Source organism: Calidris pugnax, unplaced genomic scaffold, assembly GCF_001431845.1.
Source record: "Calidris pugnax isolate Ruff unplaced genomic scaffold, ASM143184v1 scaffold179, whole genome shotgun sequence".
Classification (NCBI taxonomy): domain Eukaryota; kingdom Metazoa; phylum Chordata; class Aves; order Charadriiformes; family Scolopacidae; genus Calidris; species Calidris pugnax.
The window spans coordinates 184,761-191,449 of record NW_015090948.1 but is presented as its reverse complement, the minus strand read 5'-3'; the positions used below and the strand labels follow the sequence as shown (position 1 = coordinate 191,449).

The window sequence follows — 6,689 nt, the reverse complement described above, 5'->3', positions numbered from 1 at the left end:
CCCCTGCACCCTTCTACCCCCTCCTGTCCCCCCCTGCACCCCCTGCACCCCCCTCCATCTTCCTGTACCTCCCTGCACCCTCCTGTGCCCTCCTGCATCTTAATGCACCACCTAATGCCCCCCCTCCTGCATCCTTCTACACCCTCCTGTACCCTCCTGCATCCCCTGCACCCCCCTACATCTTCCTGTACCTCCCTGCACCCTCCTGCATCCTAATGCACCCCCTAATGCTCCCCTCCAACACCCCACCACCCTCCTGCATCCTTCTACACCCTCCTGTACCCTCCTTCATCCCCTGCACCCCCCTACATCTTCCTGTACCTCCCTGCACCCTCCTGTGCCCTCCTGCATCTTAATGCACCACCTAATGCCCCCCCTCCTGCATCCTTCTACTCCCTCCTGCATCCTTCTGCACCTTCCTGTGCCCTCCCACATCCTAATCACCCTCTAATGCATCCCTCCTGCACCCCACCCACCCTCCTGCATCCTCCTGCACCCCTCTACGTCCTCCTGTACCTCTTCTGCACCCTCCTGCATCCTAATGCACCCCCTAATGCCCCCCTCAGACACCCCACCACCCTCTGGCATCCTTCTGCACCCCTTACATCTTCCTGTACCTCCCTGCACCCTCCTGCATCCTAATGCACCCCCTCATGCACCCTTCCTGCACCTCCCCACCCTCCTGCATCCTCCTGCACCCCCTACATCTTCCTGTACCTCTTCTGCACCCTTCTGCATCCTAATGCACCCCCTCATGCCCCCCTCCTGCACCCCCAAACCCTCCTGCATCCTTCTACACCCTCCTGTACTCTCCTGCATCCCCCTGCACCCCTCTTCCTTCCAGCTCTCTGCTGGTTTTTGGAAGGAGAAAAGAGCCTAAAAGATCGCTCCCTTCCCCTTTATTTCTCTCTTTCTTACAACGGATAGGAGCCTAGCTCAGACAAGGAAAGGAAAAGAGGGGAAAAAATAGCTTAAACACTGAATTCAGATGGTCTTGGGTCTCATTTAATCGCCGCAGGTTTGATTGCATTTCAGAGCAGGCCATCGAGCATCAGCCAGTCCCCAAAGCAATTGCTCTAAGTGGGGTTGGCCACAGGCAGCCCAAAGAGTAATTTCATTTTAGTACAGCAGCCTCCTGACACCACTGCATTTTTTTGTTTATCCCAGCAGATACAATAATATAATCGACTGGATCCTCATGCCCAGCACACGCACACAAGGGAAGGTGAAATGAAATCAATTTGCACTCACATTTCTCTCTCTCTTTTTAATTCCAGGGCTTGTTAATTCATCATCAGTGAATTTATGGTGCCCTGGAAAGTGAAGCTCTGTGCTAGACAAGGCACAACCATTTTGTAACAGTGATGGAAAATGCCCTAAAGGTATGTACTCAGCTCGGGGACTCCGTAACATCCAAATCCAGCCCTAGGGAGGATTCCCTGACAGCACTTCACACGGGGAGGATCGAGTGTGGAAGCTCATGGACCCCTGACAGGGTGCAGAAGCAGCTGGGAGCAGGGGGGACTGAGCCAGAGCACGTTTAGGAGGAGTTAACTAAGCTGCATGGACACCACAACCATCACACATGAACCCAGGCAGCATCAGTGGTGGCTTCCCCCGGGGACACCCTTCCCCTCCCCAATTCTGTATCCCCCAGAGGAGGATGGTTGGAAGGGATCCCGTCAGGAACCAGCTGTGCCCCCAAAACACCCAAATCACCCTCTGGTGCTTTCACATCACCCACTTTTGGGACCCTCTCGTCCAAGAGCGCTGCAGCGTTGGGTTGCGGTGCCACCAAGGTGAGTTGAGACATTTGGGGTCAGTTTGAGGCCATCAAGTAACAAGAGATCAGTGGCTCTGCAGTTACAAATGAGTTGGAGACAATGATAAGCTGTTGGTCCCGCTGTCCTCAGCAAATACAGATGTAAAATGAGCCAGGAAGGGCAGAGGGGCCTCCGGTCCCCGTGTGGAGAATGGAAGATCTCGGCATGCTCCTCCCCAGAAATCTCATCTGACCTCTTAATTTAATCTCATTCATCAGCCCCTCAATCAGTCTTCCCCTCTGCCTCAATTAGAAGGTGAAGTTATGGGAGAGGGGTTGGTTCTTACTGTTTCTGGAAGACCCCAGCACCGACTTCTTCCTCTGACCTTCAGCTTGCCCCTATCTGCCTTTATTTCTTCTCCAACCTTTTGTGTGCTTGAGCAGGAGAATAACCAGAGGAAGTCCTGGCTGGTGGTACAAGGATCCAGCAATTGGCCGTGACGCTGACCTTGCACGGGCGCAGGTACCTGCTCCCCAAAATAGTCACTGCTGCAGAGATTTCCCTTCTCCCTCCGCTGGGTTTTTCTTTCATCTGTGCTCTCTTTTCACACCAGCATTGATTTTTCCTGGCCTGCAGATGCCAGGGAGCAGGCAGGGACAGCCCTGAGCCCAGCTGAGACCTCGAGGCACAGCTGGAACACACACAGCCCACATCCTTGCTTTGCAGCTAACTCCCTTCCCTGCAAGGAGATTTTTAGCTCTGCTGCTCTTAAGCCAAGAGAATTAATTTAAAGTTCTAGGTTTAAAAAGAGCCGTGTAGAAATATCAAGTGTTCTCCAATCCCTTTGTTCTTTGTTGTGATAATAATTTTTCTTCCTTTTCTATCAGAGAAGAAATAAACAAGGAAAAGCCTCCCAAGAGCCAAAGCCTTACTGGGGTCTTAAAAGGAAATCATTTTCTTCACGAGGTAAGAAAAATACTGCCAGCTCCCTCACAGCACTGTAAATAATCTGGGAGATAGAGCCAGAAGCAATGCACTGGGGGGCCCCCCAAGCGGAGGAAGTCCTGGCTGGTGGTACAAGGATCCAGCAATTGGCCGTGACGCTGACCTTGCACGGGCGCAGGTACCTGCTCCCCAAAATAGTCACTGCTGCAGAGATTTCCCTTCTCCCTCCGCTGGGTTTTTCTTTCATCTGTGCTCTCTTTTCACACCAGCATTGATTTTTCCTGGCCTGCAGATGCCAGGGAGCAGGCAGGGACAGCCCTGAGCCCAGCTGAGACCTCGAGGCACAGCTGGAACACACACAGCCCACATCCTTGCTTTGCAGCTAACTCCCTTCCCTGCAAGGAGATTTTTAGCTCTGCTGCTCTTAAGCCAAGAGAATTAATTTAAAGTTCTAGGTTTAAAAAGAGCCGTGTAGAAATATCAAGTGTTCTCCAATCCCTTTGTTCTTTGTTGTGATAATAATTTTTCTTCCTTTTCTATCAGAGAAGAAATAAACAAGGAAAAGCCTCCCAAGAGCCAAAGCCTTACTGGGGTCTTAAAAGGAAATCATTTTCTTCACGAGGTAAGAGAAATACTGCTGGCTCCTTCACAGCACTGTAAATAATTCAGGAGATAGAGCCAGAAGCAATGCTCTGGGGGGCAGCGTGCCCCCCAAGCATTTTGCCCATTCCCCCTTGGGCACTGGGATCCCATTACATTTTCATCTCACCACTACCTTATTCATGGGGAGGGATTCCAGGGTGGAGACACTGGCACCGTGTTTATTTGTCCCCAGAGAGCAAGAGCCTGCTGGTTACAGGCTCTTTTGACTCCTCAGTGTGGTTATCACCTAAACACTTATCTCCCAAGCTCCAAGGCTGTCAGGTAGGAAGGAGGACAATGTCAGCCCCCATCCTGGATCAGTATCCTGGTGATGGGAAGGTTGGCTCCAGCCCACGCAGCCCTCCTGTGGTGGTTGCTCACCATTTCTGCCCACCTTCTGGGTATCATTCTCCAGCAAAGAGCTGCCATGTCAGTCGAAGCTTAAGCCAGTTGACTTTTTAAATGAAATGCAGGACCGTGACCGGGCGATTTGCCTCCTCTTCCCTTAGCTCCATGCTGCACACAATCCATTTGCAGTATTTGGTGCCTCCAGGTCAGCACTGCACAGAACAGGGCTGGGCATCTTCCACAGGTCGTGCTGAAGAGTCAGAGTGATGTCAGGTGAAATACAGCCCTGGACATCCCCGGGCTCCCACCAGACAGCACATTCCTTGATACATGCATTGGATTTCTTTTTCTGGATTTTTTTTTTTTCCCTGGATTTCTTTTTCTGGATTTTTTTTTTTTTCTGGATTTCTGTTCCCGGGATGGCATCTTTATGCTCATTACAAGCAGTAACAATGGTGCCAACAGGTGTGTTGTGACCCTACTTAGAATCATAGAACGCTTTGGGTCGGAAGGGACCTTTGAAGATCACCTGCTCCAATCCCCCTGCCATGGCCTGGTCCCACCAGACCATGCTACCCTGGATCAGTATCCTGGTGATGGGAAGGTTGGCTCCAGCCCACTCAGCCTTCCTGTGGTGGTTGCTCACCATTTCTGCCCACCTTCTGGGTATCATTCTCCAGCAAAGAGCTGCCATGTCAGTCGAAGCTTAAGCCAGTTGACTTTTTAAATGAAATGCAGGACCGTGACCGGGCGATTTGCCTCCTCTTCCCTTAGCTCCATGCTGCACACAATCCATTTGCAGTATTTGGTGCCTCCAGGTCAGCACTGCACAGAACAGGGCTGGGCATCTTCCACAGGTCGTGCTGAAGAGTCAGAGTGATGTCAGGTGAAATACAGCCCTTGACATCCCCGGGCTCCCACCAGACAGCACATTCCTTGATACATGCATTGGATTTCTTTTTCTGGATTTTTTTTTTTTTTCCCCTGGATTTTTTTTTTTTTCTGGATTTCTGTTCCCGGGATGGCATCTTTATGCTCATTACAAGCAGTAACAATGGTGCCAACAGGTGTGTTGTGACCCTACTTAGAATCATAGAACGCTTTGGGTCGGAAGGGACCTTTGAAGATCACCTGCTCCAATCCCCCTGCCATGGCCTGGTCCCACCAGACCATGCTACTCGAAGCCTCATCCAGCCTGGCCTTGAACACCTCCAGGGATGGAGCATCCACAACTTCCCTGGGCAACCTGTTCCAGTGCCTCACCACCCTCATAGTGGAAAATGTCTTCCTTATGTCCAACCTAAACCTACCCTCTTTCAGTTTAAAACCGTTGCCCCTTGTCCAGTCACTACAGGGCCTGAGAAGAAGTCTGAGTCTTTCTTATAACCCCTCCGTTGTATATTGAAAGGCCGTAATAAGGTCTCACTGGAGCCTTCTCCAGGCTGAACAACTCCAACTCTCTCAGCCTTTCTTCACAGAAGAGGTGCTCCAGCTCTCATGTCCCTCCTTTTGACCTGCTCCCACAGGTCCATGTCCAGGACCATCTTCAAGGCTTAGAGGGGTGAGATGCCTTTCTGGGTTTTTTTTTTTTCCCTGGATTTCTTTTTCTTTTTTTTTTTTTTTTCTGGATTTCTGTTCCCGGGATGGCATCTTTGAGCTCATTACAAGCAGTAACAATGGTGCCAACACGTGTGTTGTGACCCTACTTAGGATCATAGAATGCTTTGAGTCGAAGGGACCTTTGAAGATCACCTGGTCCAACCCCCCTGCCATGAGCAGGGACATCTTCCACTAGACCGTGAACAACTCCAACTCTCTCAGCCTTTCTTCACAGAAGAGGTGCTCCAGCTCTCATGTCCCTCCTTTTGACCTGCTCCCACAGGTCCATGTCCAGGACCATCTTCAAGGCTTAGAGGGGTGAGATGCCACCTGGCTGGACCTGCCTTGGCCCTGAGCCTCCTGGGGCAGCTCTGCAACTTGTCCCACTGGCTCTTGGGGAATTGCCTGCTGTTCAAAATCTCTAAAAACGAGGCTGCTTACTTCATGCCACAGCCCTGCTTTGCCCTGTGTGTCCCCTCCTTCCTCTTCCTCCCACGGGCAGGCAGGACACAGTGGTGGGACTGAATTAAAAGCAGCAAGCCCTCGACTTGGCAGTGGGCTACAGAATCGCTGCCATTTTAAGGTCTACCTTTAAAGACCTGGTCAAAAGGGCACCTCTGCTACCAGGGGAAGAGGATTCAGGGCTCACTTCATCTACTAGAGGCCAAGTCCTACAGTGTCACCCCTAAACAGCTGCCAGCAGAGATGTCCAACCCGAGGAAAAGAGGAAAAAGAGAAAACTATGGTTATCCCAAGCCCCTTCAGGTGCCACGCATCTTTTCGGCACCTTGAGTATAGCGAGATAATACTCCTTTAGGCAGGTGTGGGAAGGGGACCTGGATTGTTTTCCAGGTAGGGGGTTATCTGCAGAGAAAGTATAGAATCGAGCCCTCTGAGCAGGATGTTTTGTAATTATTTTAGGACTTGGAGCCTCTGAAATTGGGAGAGGCTCTGAAAGATGTAGCTCACCGTTATCTGGCAGCCTTTGAGCTCTGGGGGCAGGATCCTCCGGGCAGAGGCTGGAGGAACCTGGAGGCATCCAGTCACTACAGGGCCTGAGAAGAAGTCTTGAGTATAGCGAGATAATATTCCTTTAGGCAGGTGTGGGAAGGGGACCTGGATTGTTTTCCAGGTAGGGGGTTATCTGCAGAGAAAGTAGAGAATCGAGCCCTCTGAGCAGGATGTTTTGTAATTATTTTAGGACTTGGAGCCTCTGAAATTGGGAGAGGCTCTGAAAGATGTAGCTCGCTGTATCTGGCAGCCTTTGAGCTCTGGGGGCAGGATCCTCCGGGCAGAGGCTGGAGTAACCTGGAGGCAGAGGGAACACTTGACTTCATTGCAGAGGAAGAGGGTGGAAGGAGAGTTAAATGACACGTTGTTAAGAACAGAGAA

The 6,689-nt window shown here is 51.1% G+C and overlaps 1 long non-coding RNA gene across 1 annotated transcript in view; it reads left to right on the top strand.

The window, feature by feature from the left end:
* LOC106893763 overlaps positions 1 to 2,735 on the top strand; it is a 6,090-nt gene extending 3,355 nt beyond the window's left edge. The window contains exons 2-3 of the long non-coding RNA XR_001413162.1: positions 1,278 to 1,382; positions 2,651 to 2,735. This is a non-coding gene — a long non-coding RNA (uncharacterized LOC106893763). The remainder of the gene's footprint in view (positions 1 to 1,277; positions 1,383 to 2,650) is intronic.
* Positions 2,736 to 6,689: the final 3,954 nt, after the last annotated feature.